This window comes from Chrysochloris asiatica, unplaced genomic scaffold, assembly GCF_000296735.1.
Source record: "Chrysochloris asiatica unplaced genomic scaffold, ChrAsi1.0 scaffold00024, whole genome shotgun sequence".
NCBI lineage: Eukaryota > Metazoa > Chordata > Mammalia > Afrosoricida > Chrysochloridae > Chrysochloris > Chrysochloris asiatica.
In genome coordinates this window covers 7,958,121-7,971,122 of record NW_006408542.1, presented here as the reverse complement: position 1 = coordinate 7,971,122, position 13,002 = coordinate 7,958,121, and the positions used below count along the sequence as shown (strand labels likewise).

At 39.2% G+C, this 13,002-nt stretch overlaps 1 pseudogene; it reads left to right on the top strand.

The window, feature by feature from the left end:
- The first annotated feature begins 3,436 nt into the window (after positions 1-3,436).
- Positions 3,437-4,865, top strand: LOC102835765 (annotated as a pseudogene).
- Positions 4,866-13,002: the final 8,137 nt, after the last annotated feature.

Genomic DNA, 13,002 nt, shown 5'->3' with positions numbered 1-13,002 from the left:
TGCTTCTTAGAAGTCAGGATGGCCAGATTTCATCTCTCATATTTCAGGCATATTATCAGGAGGGACCAGTCCGTGGAGAATGATATCATAATTTGTAAAGTGGAGAGTTGGAGAAAAAGAGGAAGGCCTCCAAAGAGATGGATTCACACAACGGCAACAGCAATGGGCTCAAACTTAGTGAAGATTGTGAGGTTGGTGCAGGACTCAGCAGTGTTTCATTCTGTACTTCTGTGAACACCATTGACTGGGAAGTCAGTCAAAGATCAAAATAATTACAAGCCAAAGAATGGGAAAAATGGAATAAAAAGACAATGAAATCTTTCCACAAATTTTTTAAAGCTCACTCATGTACATATGAACTCTTGATGTGGTACTGTATGATGAGTTGTTGTTGTTGTTGTTGTTAGATGCCATTGAGTCGGTACCAACCCGTAGTGACCTTATGCACAGAGAACGAAACACTGCCCGATCCTGGGCCAACCTCACTACTGTTGCCACACTTGAGTCCATTGATGCTGCCACTTGGCCAATCCATCTCGTATGATCAGTACTAGACAGAAAATCACAAGATCAACAGTTCAAACCTCAGCAGCTCCTCCTCAGAAACCCTATACAGGGTTGCTATGAGTCAGAACTGACTCTACAGCACTTAATAACAACATGCATCTTTATATTTTTTTTCGCTTTTAAACATTTTCAATAGCATTAATTATGTTTGTAATGTTATACAGCTATTATCTCTATTTGTTTCAAAAACTTTTGTATTATTTCACACAAAAATTCTATTCCTGTTAAGCATTAAGAGGAGATTCTTAGGGCAACCTAAATCATGATGTCCAGCAGGACACCAGTACTATGGATTGAATTGTCTTCCCAAATTATGTGCTGGAATTCTAACCAATATACCTATGGATGTAATCTCCTTCTGGAATAGAGTTTTCTGTGTTATGTTAATGAAACCCTATCATGTAGGGTCTATCTTGTGCCTACTTACTTTTGAAATATAAAAAGAGTAGATTAGGCACAGAGAGAAGTAAGTACAAATGAAGGGGAAGATATGCATCACATGGAGATTGCCAAGGAATCAAAGAAACACTAAGTCTACAAAACTGAAAAAGACCTTACCCCAGAGACCATAGAAAGAGAGTCTTCCCAGATAGATCCTACACTGACGGGTCTCATGAACATAACACAGAAAACTCTATTCCAGAATGAGATTTGTTGTTGTTGTTAGTGCCTTCTGGTAAACTAGAACCACTGACCTTGTGATTCAAACCAACTCTGCAGTCAGCACTTTAATCCTCAGCACCAAACCAGAATGAGATTACATAGAGTTTATATCCTGAATTCTGGGTTCTAACTTTCTAAAGTAGGAGAAAATATATTTCTGGGTTGTTTGTTTGTTTTTAACAGCAGCACTTGTGGTATTTGTTACAGCAACAGTAGGAAATTGACACAGTCGGGATTGGGTGATAAAAGCCTGGCAGTAAGGAAATGCTCAGGGCCCCCACAGGAGTCCAACTCTGTGGCTAGGAATGTGAACTAACTCCAAGGGTAAGCTAAGATACTTCCATCAGGATAGATTTTGTAGCTGATCTGGACAGGAAGGTGAATTGGGACCATTACCATTCCAGCTTTAAGCGGTCAGAGAGGTTCGTCAGGAAAAGAAACAGGTACAAGGAGTAGGAGGGTGAGTCAAAACTTATCTGTACTCTGGTTATATTAAAATGTCCATCCATGTCTACAGCTGATGACAACATTGAACATGTATGTGCAATGATTCTGTCAAATAGCTGAGTGACACTGGATTATGTGGCAAATCATCTGCAAATCAGCCATGGCTCTGCCTATGAAGCAACCCACAACAGAGTTAGGTTCAAAAACTTTGTGTGAGATGAGTACCAAACTACTCACAGAAAAGAATAAACAGATGCATTTAGACATCTGCAAACACAGGAAGGTAAAAGTTTTGTTTTGTTTTTTTAAATTCGTTACTGGTGATGAGACATTGATTCATCACTATGAGCCTAAGAGTAAACAGCAGACTATGGATTGGAAACATCCTCAATCGCGGACCAAGGAAAAATTCAAAAGTCAGTCATCAATTTGAAAATTGATGTTTACAGGTTTCTGGGATTCTCAATAGCCAGTATTGGAACACCTTCAGGAAAAAGGTTCAACAATCAACAGTGAGATGCTCACTGAAGAGCTGAAGCCTAAACTTCTCATTAAATATAGGTGACTGCTGTCCAAGAGCCTTGTGATCTTGCGTGAAAATGCATATCCGCACACTCTGCCCACACTGTTGACACTCTGCAAAAACTTCCTCTTAAGCTATTACAACATCCTCCCTACAGTCCTGATCTTGCTCCATCAGACTTTCACCTGTTTGGTGCCCTGAATGCAGCCCTTAAAGGGTGAAGATTCACCTCTGATGAAGTGAAGACAACAGCGCATTTGTGGCTCACACTCAGCCTAAAACATTTTTTAATAAGGGAATATGAATGCTTGTGGACAGATGGACAAAGTTTATTGAAAATTAAGGAGATTGTGTTGAAAAATGATGTATTTGTTGTTTTTAAACATTGATGAAAAGAAATGCTATAGCCCGAGTGCAGATAAATTTTGACTCATTTGTATATGGCGTGAATATGTTTGGGAGGAGGCATAGACTTTAAAGATGCCTATTTATAGTATAATAAGACAAACAAAAAGTTCTATACTTCCACTAAAAGAGTTGTTAGTGAGAGCTTTTTAGAGGAAATGTTAGAATAGTTAATGATTTCAAATTTTCTAAACTAAACAGGAAAGGATTTATTATGGTTTATAAATGGTTTATTCACTCACAAATCAAGAGCATTTATTTATAGTAGGAGTACACCTTGATGAAGGACAAGGAAACTAAGTTTTCCTTTTGGAACTCACAAATTCGAGTCCAATGACAGTTCTTTCAATACAGTGGTTGTTGTTAAATGCTGTCGAGTTGGTTCCAACTCGTAGAGACCCTGTGTGGGATTCCTGATGAATGGCTGGTATATTTGAACCACTGACATTGTGGTTCAAACCGACCTTGAGGTCCAATGCTTTATCCCACAGCATCACACCAGGTCTCCTTCAGTTGTTGTTGTTGTTGTTGTTGTTGTTAAGTGCTGTCAAGTCATTTCCAACCCATAACGACCCTGTATAGGTTTCCAAGGAGCTGCTGGTGAGTTTGAATCACCGCTGGTGAGCTTGAATCACCGACCTCAGGGATCAAACAGACTTTGCAATCAACAGAGTAGGTAGCTTAAAAATATACGTGCTAGGCTAATGATCTCCTGCTTATCAGGTTACATCTGAACTCACACACCAAGATCAAAACATGTCTTCTCAAGATTGCTGGGCGGTTCTTGCCGGAAGTGGAGAGCGGCTGAGCGCAGTGCCGAGGTGGTACATTATGGCTAATATGCAAAATCTTGTAGAAAGATTGGAGAAAGCAGTGGGCCGCTTGGAGGCTGTATCCCAAGTCTCTGACATGCACCGTGGACATGGAGACAGTTCTTCAAAAGCAGGAGTAGTTCCACATGTACAGGCATTTGACTCGTTGCTTGCCGGTCCAGTGGCAGAGTACCTGAAGATCAGTAAAGAGATTGGAGGAGATGTGCAGAAACATGCAGAGATGGTCCACACAGGTCTGAAGTTGGAACGAGCTCTCCTGGTTACAGCCTCTCAGTGCCAGCAACCAACAAGCAATAAACTTTCTGAATTGTTGACACCCATCTCAGAGCAGATCCAAGAAGTGATAACTTTTCGGGAGAAGAACCAAGGCAGCAAGTTGTTCAATCACCTGTCAGCTATCAGCGAAAGCATTCAAGCCCTGGGTTGGGTAGCTATGGCTCCCAAACCTGGTCCCTACGTGAAAGAACTGAATGACGCTGCCACATTTTATACAAACCGAGTCCTCAAGGAGTACAAAGATGTGGATAAGAAGCATGTGGACTGGGTCAAAGCTTGAGTATATGGACAGAACTGCAGGCTTACATTAAGGCGTTCCATACCACTGGACTGACCTGGAGTAAAACGGGGCCTATAGTAAAAGAACTGAGTGGATTGCCATCTGGACCCTCCGCTGGATCAGGTCCTCCTCCCCCCCCACCCACCACCTGGCCCACCTCCCCCACCAGTTCCCACCAGTTCCGGCTCAGATGACTCTGCTTCACGCTCAGCACTGTTTGCCCAGATTAATCACGGGGAGAGCATCACACATGCCCTGAAACATGTATCTGATGACATGAAGACTCACAAAAACCCCGCCTTGAAAACTCAGACCGGTCCTGTTCGCAGTGGCCCCAAACCATTTTCTGCACCTAAACCAGGAGTCAGTCCCTCACCCAAACCAGCTGCAAAGAAGGAGCCAGCTCTACTGGAACTGGAGGGCAAGAAGTGGAGAGTGGAAAATCAAGAGAATGTTTCCAACTTGGTGATTGAGGATACAGAGCTGAAACAGGTGGCTTACATTTACAAGTGTACCAATACAACATTGCAAATCAAGGGCAAAATTAATTCCATTACAGTAAAAACTGTAAGAAACTTGGTCTGGTGTTTGATGATGTGGTGGCATTGTGGAGATAATCAATAGTAGAGATGTCAAAGTTCAGGTAATGGGTAAAGTGCCAACCATTTCTATCAACAAAACAGATGGCTACCATGCTTACCTGAGCAAGAACTCCTTGGACTGTGAGATAGTCAGTGCCAAATCTACTGAGATGAATGTCCTTATTCCTACAGAAGGCAGTGACTTTAATGAGTTCCCTGTCCCTGAGCAGTTCAAGACCCTATGGAATGGGCAGAAGTTAGTCACCACAGTGACAGAAATTGCTGGATAAGCGAAGTGCCACTGGGTTCTTTGCCCTCTCCCTTCACACCTTGGGATAAATCTGTATCAAGACGGTTCTTTTCTAGATTTCCTCTACCTTTCTGCTCTTAAACCGCTTCTCTGCTCTGAGAAGCACAGCTACCTGCCTTCACTGAAGTATACCTCAGGCTGAGATTTGGGGTGGGATAGCAGGTCAGTTGATTATCTGCAGGAAGGTGCAGCTTTTCCATGTCAGCTCAACACACCACCAGTTCATTCTTAAAAGAACTGCAGACCAGAATTGGTAGGTTTTCGCTTTCAGCTTTTGCAGATTATTCTCCCAAGTTTTGGGGTAAGACTAAAACAGTTCCTAGGAATTAACCAACCAGAATGTTCACATAAACTAACTTTTTTCTAACAGTTCATATGAGGGTAGCAGAAGCTGATGCATTTCCAACTGGTTCTTCTAACCAAACTAATTTTTCATTATTGATAAGTGAGGCAAGACCTGCACTGGACCAAAGGCTGAAGCGTAGCCATCTTGCATTCCAGGCAAAGTTGTTTCCCATAAGCATTCCTTTTATTCTGCATTCCATCCAGGCTCTGCCCAAACCATGCAATAGTGGGTTCTCCTATACCAGCTGCTGTAGCCGTGCACCCTGGGTAATAAAGGAGTCTTGCAGTCTTTCTCTGGGACATCTGCGTAGCACCTTCCTACAGAGTTGACTTTTTGAAAAAGGGAAAACCATTCCAAGGAATCTAGCATTCCTCCCTCCTCTGTCTTCACTGCCTCCTTTTCCTGTCATGCTCAAAAGCTTAGGGCTTCTGTCCAGGCACCAGAACAGAGAACTAAAACTTCCACTGCAGGCTGGATTTAGGTCTTGACTTACATAAGAATCTTGCACAGCATTGTTAGTGTAAATTTCAGTTTTCCCTCTAGGACACACACACACACCAAAAATATGCAACTTTTTTGGTGGGAAGAGCTTGTCCTGTGACTTCTACCCATTTCCTGAGGCCTGTGGAAATAAACCTTTATGTACTTAAAGTTATACAGAAATTAGAATAAAGTTAATACCAAACTTAAAAAAAAAAAAAAAAAGATGTCTTCTCACACATGCATGCATCAGTAATTTAGTTCTCTTCATGGTATAATCTGATTTGCCACTATAAATTAGTGCAAGAATTACAGCAGCAGATACTTAAATATATGCTTTAAGCCTGGATAATTGCCCAGAAGTGAAATGCATCCAAGAATCCAATATTCTGGCATTTAATAAAAGTTTGAATTATATTTGCAGTCAACTGTGATTTAATTTTCTTGAGTTCAATATTTAATAAAACAATACAAAAATATTATAAGTATCTTAGAAACTACTGGTTATAAGCCTAGTCCTAAAGTCAGACTGAAAGGGACCAAATTCCAGATTAGTTATTTACTAGCTTTCTGATTTACAAGTTACTCAACCTATTTGTCCCTATTTTACATAGCTGTTGTAAGGATTATCAAATTATTACACACAAATAGCTTAGACAATTTCCTGGCATAAGAACCATGTTTTCGTTGTATGTTTTTAAAAAAACAAAACAAAACAAAAAGACTGAGACCCTGGCTGACAAACACTTCTGGGAGGACACCTTTTGATTTTTGTTTTGTTTGTTTAAAAATAATTTTAGAAACATCTGCATGTTTTCTCAAGTTTGTTTGAAACACTCTTTCAAATAAACTCTTTGAAAATGAAGAATTCTACCATTTGCAACATGGGGAATCTGAGCGTGCGTGGATTGAAAGCATAAAGCATAATGTATTTGAACCAAAGACCATCACAGAGAAATCTGACTTCAGGGCAATACTGAAAACTAGCACAGGAGTCTCAGTTCTAAAACACAAAGAAAGAGTGACCTGCTGTGCAACATAATTGTGAATGTTTTTTGTGCCCTCTTGATGATAAGCCTCTTAAATGCAAGGAAACAATCATATGTGCCTTTTTATCCTTAGAGCCTCCCGGAATGCCAAGACCCTAAAAGACATTCAGCAGATACTAGTTGGTTGGTTAAATAAATGAAAGTGGAAATGAACCTCCAACTTGGTACTGAGGTAATGGTGCATTCTCTCTTCACATGGGTGACTACTATATCAGAGCAAGTACTGGTGAACATGCTAGCTGGAGACAAATGATTTGTATAATTTTTCTGTAAAATTCTGTTGAGGGATTCATTTTTCTTCCTGAGTCTCTATCTCCTTAGAATATGGTGTAAAGGGCAGCAAGAGCACGTAACAATACTGTTGTTATTAAGTGTCATTGACCTAGTTATGATTCATAGCAACCTTGTATAGGGTTTCCAAGGAACAGCTGGCGGGGTTTGAATCACCAACCTTGCGCTACATGCAGACTCCTATTTATTTAGTATTAGAATGTACCAGGTAATATGCTAAACACAGTATAGTTAATCTTTTTAAATAAGCCTGGGCTATAACTATTACTATGGTATCAATTCTATTGTTGTTAGGTATTGGTAGTCAGTTCTGACCCTGTGTTTAAAAGATCAAAACACTGCCTGATTCTGTGTCCTCCTCACAATTATTGTTACATTTGAAGCCATTGCTACAGCCACTGTGTCAATCCACTTTATTGAGGGTCTTCCTCTTTTTCTGTGTGCTCTACTTTACCAAGCAGAATGCCATTCTCCAGAGACTAGTCCCGTCTAATAACATGTCCACAGTATATGAGAGAAGTCTCCCTTTTTAAGGGCATTCTGACAGTATCCTTCCAAGAGAGTCTGTCAGAAACTTCTGGCAAATAGCAGACTAGGCAGACATGCTACACAGACCCTCTACCAAACAAAGCAGATACAAATGATAATTGTACAACACTGAGCTACAGAGAAAAGGATACAGAAGTGGATTGAACACTGACTAAGAGAAGAAGCGGGACGGCGATGGGAAGAAAGGAGGAAGATGGGTGAACCATCTTCTGGCCTGAGTCAGCCAGGCCATCTTGAGTGTTTTGCATAATTTTGTAATCTGATTGTCAGCTTGACAATGTGGATGCATACTGGTGGCTGGAGATAAGACAGGTGTGATTCTTTCTTGTTCCCCACACTCCCCTGGTGACTGGACACATGACCAGTACCCACCCTCATCTAGCCCCAGAACAGCCCTAGTTCTGTCAAAGGATGCAGCCACACCATTGTGAGCCATGTCATTGTGAGCTAGGTGCTGGATGTACCACCTGAGCCCCTGAGGGCAAGTAAACTCTGCTTCTTTAGACCTGCAAAAAAAGCACAACTGGTCTCTGACCAGTCCTAGGCTAGCAGGAACGCTCATAACCAGCCACCCTGCCCCCAGCTACCCTCTGGGTCTGAATTTTTTCTGGAAACAAAGACCCTGACCTCAGCCACCGGAGGGTCTGTGCCAACTACTTCCAGATTGAGTGCTCTAGATATAGACAATACCTCAGCCTATAGACATACCATCTAGGATGGGTCATGTGACTCTCATCCCTTCCCCTCCCACTTCGTGAGCTCCTTAGCTGGCAGGAGCCCCCACCTCCAGTTTTCTCCTCATTGGGTCCAAACCCTACCCTAGTTTTTTCTTTTGTTGTTGTTGTGTTTTTTTTGGTTTTTTTCTCCTTCTTCTCTTTTCCTTCCCTTGTTATGTAATGTATCCTTTTTTTCTCTGCTTTCCTTTTTCTTCTTGTCTTGTATTTCTTTTTTCCTCTCTCATTCTTTATTTTCCTTTCATTTTATTCTTTATACTCATCTCTGGTTTCTTTCTCTTTTGTTCTTCCCTCTCCCAATTTTTGTTTGTGTTTTTTCTTTCTTTTGACTTTCTCTCTAATTTTTCTCTTTGTGGTTTTGTTTTTCCTTTCCACTTTTTTTTTTCTGTTTTCAGTTATTATAGTCTTTTCCCTTGCTTTTGCATGTTTGTCCTCTTTCATTATTTTAATTTTTAATTAAATTGTTAGTTTGTTTAATTGTTTTTTCTTCTCTCTTTGTGTGTTTTCTTCTTGCCCCACATAATGGGAGACAGACACCTTGCCCAGAGAGCCCAGCAAAAACTGTACCTTCTGTAGCCCCACTCACTGGACAAGAGCCACGAACAGTTCATATTCCACCTAATCAACAACAGATAGCAGTCAACACTAGACAAAACACCCTGAACAGAATGGCACACACAGCCAATGGAGAACTGTACACATGTTTCTAAGCACACCCACCAGAAGAATGGTGGTGAGTGCCTAAGAACACATCAGTACACAATTATCAGTTAAATACAAATACAGCGGCACCACGATGTCTCAAGCAACAGACCATTTAAGTTCATGCAAAGCAACATGACAGAATGGCACACACAAGTTACCAAGATGCAGAGCCAGAAAACATACCTGAGGGGAAAAGGGCATTGGAACTACCTGATAAAGAATACAAAAAAATGATATTTAGGGACTTTCCAAGAATTGATAGAAAAATGGAGAAAGCTGCAGATGAAGACCAGGAGAGTACAGCAAATGTTACAATAACAAACAGATAAAATAAATGATAAGCAAGAAACGATACAAAATCTGCAAATAGAAATCCAAAAGATTAATACTAAAAGTTCAGGAATGGATAATACACTGATAGGACAAAGGAGTAGATTTGAATCAGTGGAAGACTGAATTAATTATCTAGAAGACAAACTGCCAAATACTAATCTCCTAGAAGAACAATCAGAAAAAAGAAAGTAAAATCCAAAGGAAGTCTAAGATTTATGTGGGATACCATCAAATCAAGAGGAAAAACTTTAAGTTATTGGAATTTCAGAACAGGAAGAGACTGGGGGAAAAAATGCACAGGGAAAATTATGGAAAAGTTATTAGAAGAAAGCTTCACTAATCTCATAAGATAAGCCTTCAATAAGCTGAACAAACCCCAAACGGAATAGATCCTCACCCCTCCCCAAAAAATCACTAAACATATCATAATCAAACTTTCTAAAAATAAACACAAGGAAAAAGTCCTAATAGGCTTGGATAAAATGGAAAATTACCTACAAAAGAGCACCAATAAGGCTAAATTCTGATTTCTCAGCAGAAAACATGCAGGCAAGAAAACAATGGTATAGCATATATAGAACGCTGAAAGAAAGAAAGAAAAAAGCCAACAAGAATCATTTACACATCCTTGAATCAAAACTATCCCTCAAGTACTATGGCAAAATTATGACATTTCCAGATAAATGGAAATTAAAGAGATTTGTAATAACAAGATCAAATTAACAAAAATTACTAAAGGGAATTCTTTAAATAGAGAACTAATACAGCAGACAACAACCTGAGATTAACATACATGACAAAACCACCCAGAAGTCAATCCAGATATTTTATTCTAGTTAGGTGCTATCAAGTGCATTCTGAGTCACAGCAACCCTGTGAGTAACAGAATGATATATTGCCAAGTCTGTTCCAGCCCCATAATTGTTGGTATACTTCAGTCCATTGCTGCTTTCATCGTGTCAGTCAATCTCCTATGGGGCTTTCCTTATTTTTAGCTATACCAAAAATGATGTCCTTCTCAGGAACTGGTCCCTCCTGATAACATGTCTAAAGTATGAGAGATGAAATTTCACCATGCTGGCTTCTTAGAAGCATTCTGGCTGTACTTCTTCCAGACATAGATTTGTTTGTTCTTCTGGAAGTCCATGGTACTTTTAGTATTCTTTCTCACCACCATAATTCAATTGCATCGATTCTTCTACAGTCTTCCTTATTCATGGTCCAATTTTTACAGGTATAGGAGCAACTGAAAATACCAGATATAGACAGAAAAAAAGAAGACTCCCTAAGAAGATAGATTGGCACGGTGGCAGCAAACATAATAATTGTGAGCACCAGGGAGTGTTTCATTCTATTGTGCATAGGGTCTCTATAAGTCAGAATTGACTCCTTGGCTCCTAAGAACAACAAAAATATTACAGCATTACATAACTGCAAACCACTGAGAATCATGGCGTAGCTAAGCTGACACACAACCCTAGCCATCATAGCCAATCTTATTCTCAGCATTCATTACTGCTAGATGTATGTCGTTAATGCACAAAACATTTGGATAGTAAATTATTTTCACTATTGTTGTAAATGTTCAATGCCAGATAATAAAATAGTTAATAAGTGTGAAAAAAGAGAGAAAATACCAGGCATAAAAATATCCAAAGAAGGAAATTATACGATTAAAGAGTCAATTAAAACAGAGGACATAACCAGAATAAACATCTATGATCCTACTGAAAGTGCTTCAAATATATAAAAACAATAATAACATTAGGAGTTTTGATGAATGAATTTTGATGAAGGACAGAACAACTAGAAAGAAACTTAATAAGACACAGAAGAACTAAACAACACAGTCAACCAACTTGACTTCATAGACCTTACATATAGAGGACTCAACCCAATAGCAATACAATATATATATTCTTTTCCCGTGCACATGGAACATTATCCAGAATAGGCCATATGCTGGTTACAGAACAAACCTCAATCAATTTTAAAACACGGAGATTCTATAAAGCTTCATCTCAAATCACAACATGATAGAATTATAAATCAACAATAGCAAGATCAAGAGAAAAATCAAATACATGAAAATTGAATAACCTCCTGCTTAAAAACTACTGGATAATAGAAGTAATAAAAAATGAAATAAAAAATTCCTTGAATCAAATGAAAATGAAAACACAGCATACAAAAACCTTTTGGACATAGGAAAGGAAGTGCTCAGAGAGCAATTTATAGCAATATACACACACATCTAAGGAGCTCTGGTAGCATAGTGGTTACAAATCGGGCTGCGAATCGCAAGGTCAGCAGTTTGAAACTACCAGCTGTTCCATGGGAGAAAGATGAGGCTTTCTGCTCCCGTAAAGATTCACAGCCTCGGAATCCCTGTACAGGGTCGCTATGAGTAGGAACCGACTCCACGGCACATAACAACAACACACACACATTTAAAAAAAAGTAAGAACCGAATTCAACACCTAACATCTCAAACAATTGAAAAAAGAGCAGCAAAGTAAGGCTACAGTCCCCAGTAAAAAAGAAATAATAAAGACTAGAGCAGAAATAAATAAAACAGAGAAACAAAAGAAAAAGACAAAAAGTTGGTTCTTTGAAACAATTAATAAAATTGACAAAGCACCAGCAAACCTAACAAAAGAAAAGGAGATGCAAAAAACATGCATAAGAAATGAAATGGGTGTCACCAGAACAGAATCAATGGAAATAAAAAAGTACTGTAAAAGAATACTATGAAGAATTGTACTCCAACAAATTTGAAAATCTTGAAGAAATGGACAAATTTCTAGCAATACACAAAGTACCTAAACTAACACAAACTGAAGTCAAAAATTTGAACATACCTATAACAAAAGGGTTGCTATGAGTCGGACTGACTCTACGGCACACAACAACAACATAACAAAAGAATCAGCTGATCAGATCTTTTAAAAACTCCCAATAAAAAGTCCAGGCCCAGATACCTTTACTGGTGAATTCTACCAAGCATTCAGAGAAGAGCTGGCACCAATTGTATTCAATCTATTCCAGAACACTGAAAAGGATGGAAAATTCCCGGATTCATATTATGAAGCAAACACAGCCCTAATATCAAAACAAGGCAAAGACATCACCAAAAGTTATAGACCAATATCCCTCATGAACATGGATGTGAAAATCCTCAAAAAATCCTAGCCAACAAAATCCAATAGCATCTAAAAAAAGAATACATCATGACCAAGTGGTATTTATACCAGGCATGCAAGGGTGGTTCAATTTTAGAAAAACAATCAACATATTCCACCACATATAAAAGACAAAGGAAAAGAACCACATGATCATATTGTTCAACAAAGAAAAGGCATCTGCAAAATCCAACACCCAGTCCTGATAAAAACACTCAACATAATAGGAATAGAAGGGAAATTCTTCAACACAATTAAGGACACATACAGTGTAGTTTCCTGCATCATTCAATCATTTGTCCAGAGAATCTTTCAATAACCAAAGTCAGGCTTGAATTTTTTTTCTTCAGTTCCCTCAGCTTGAGAAATGCTGAGCATGTTCTTCCTTTTTGGTTTTCTGATTCCAGATCTTTGCACATTTTGTTGTAATATTTGGCTTTATCTTCTC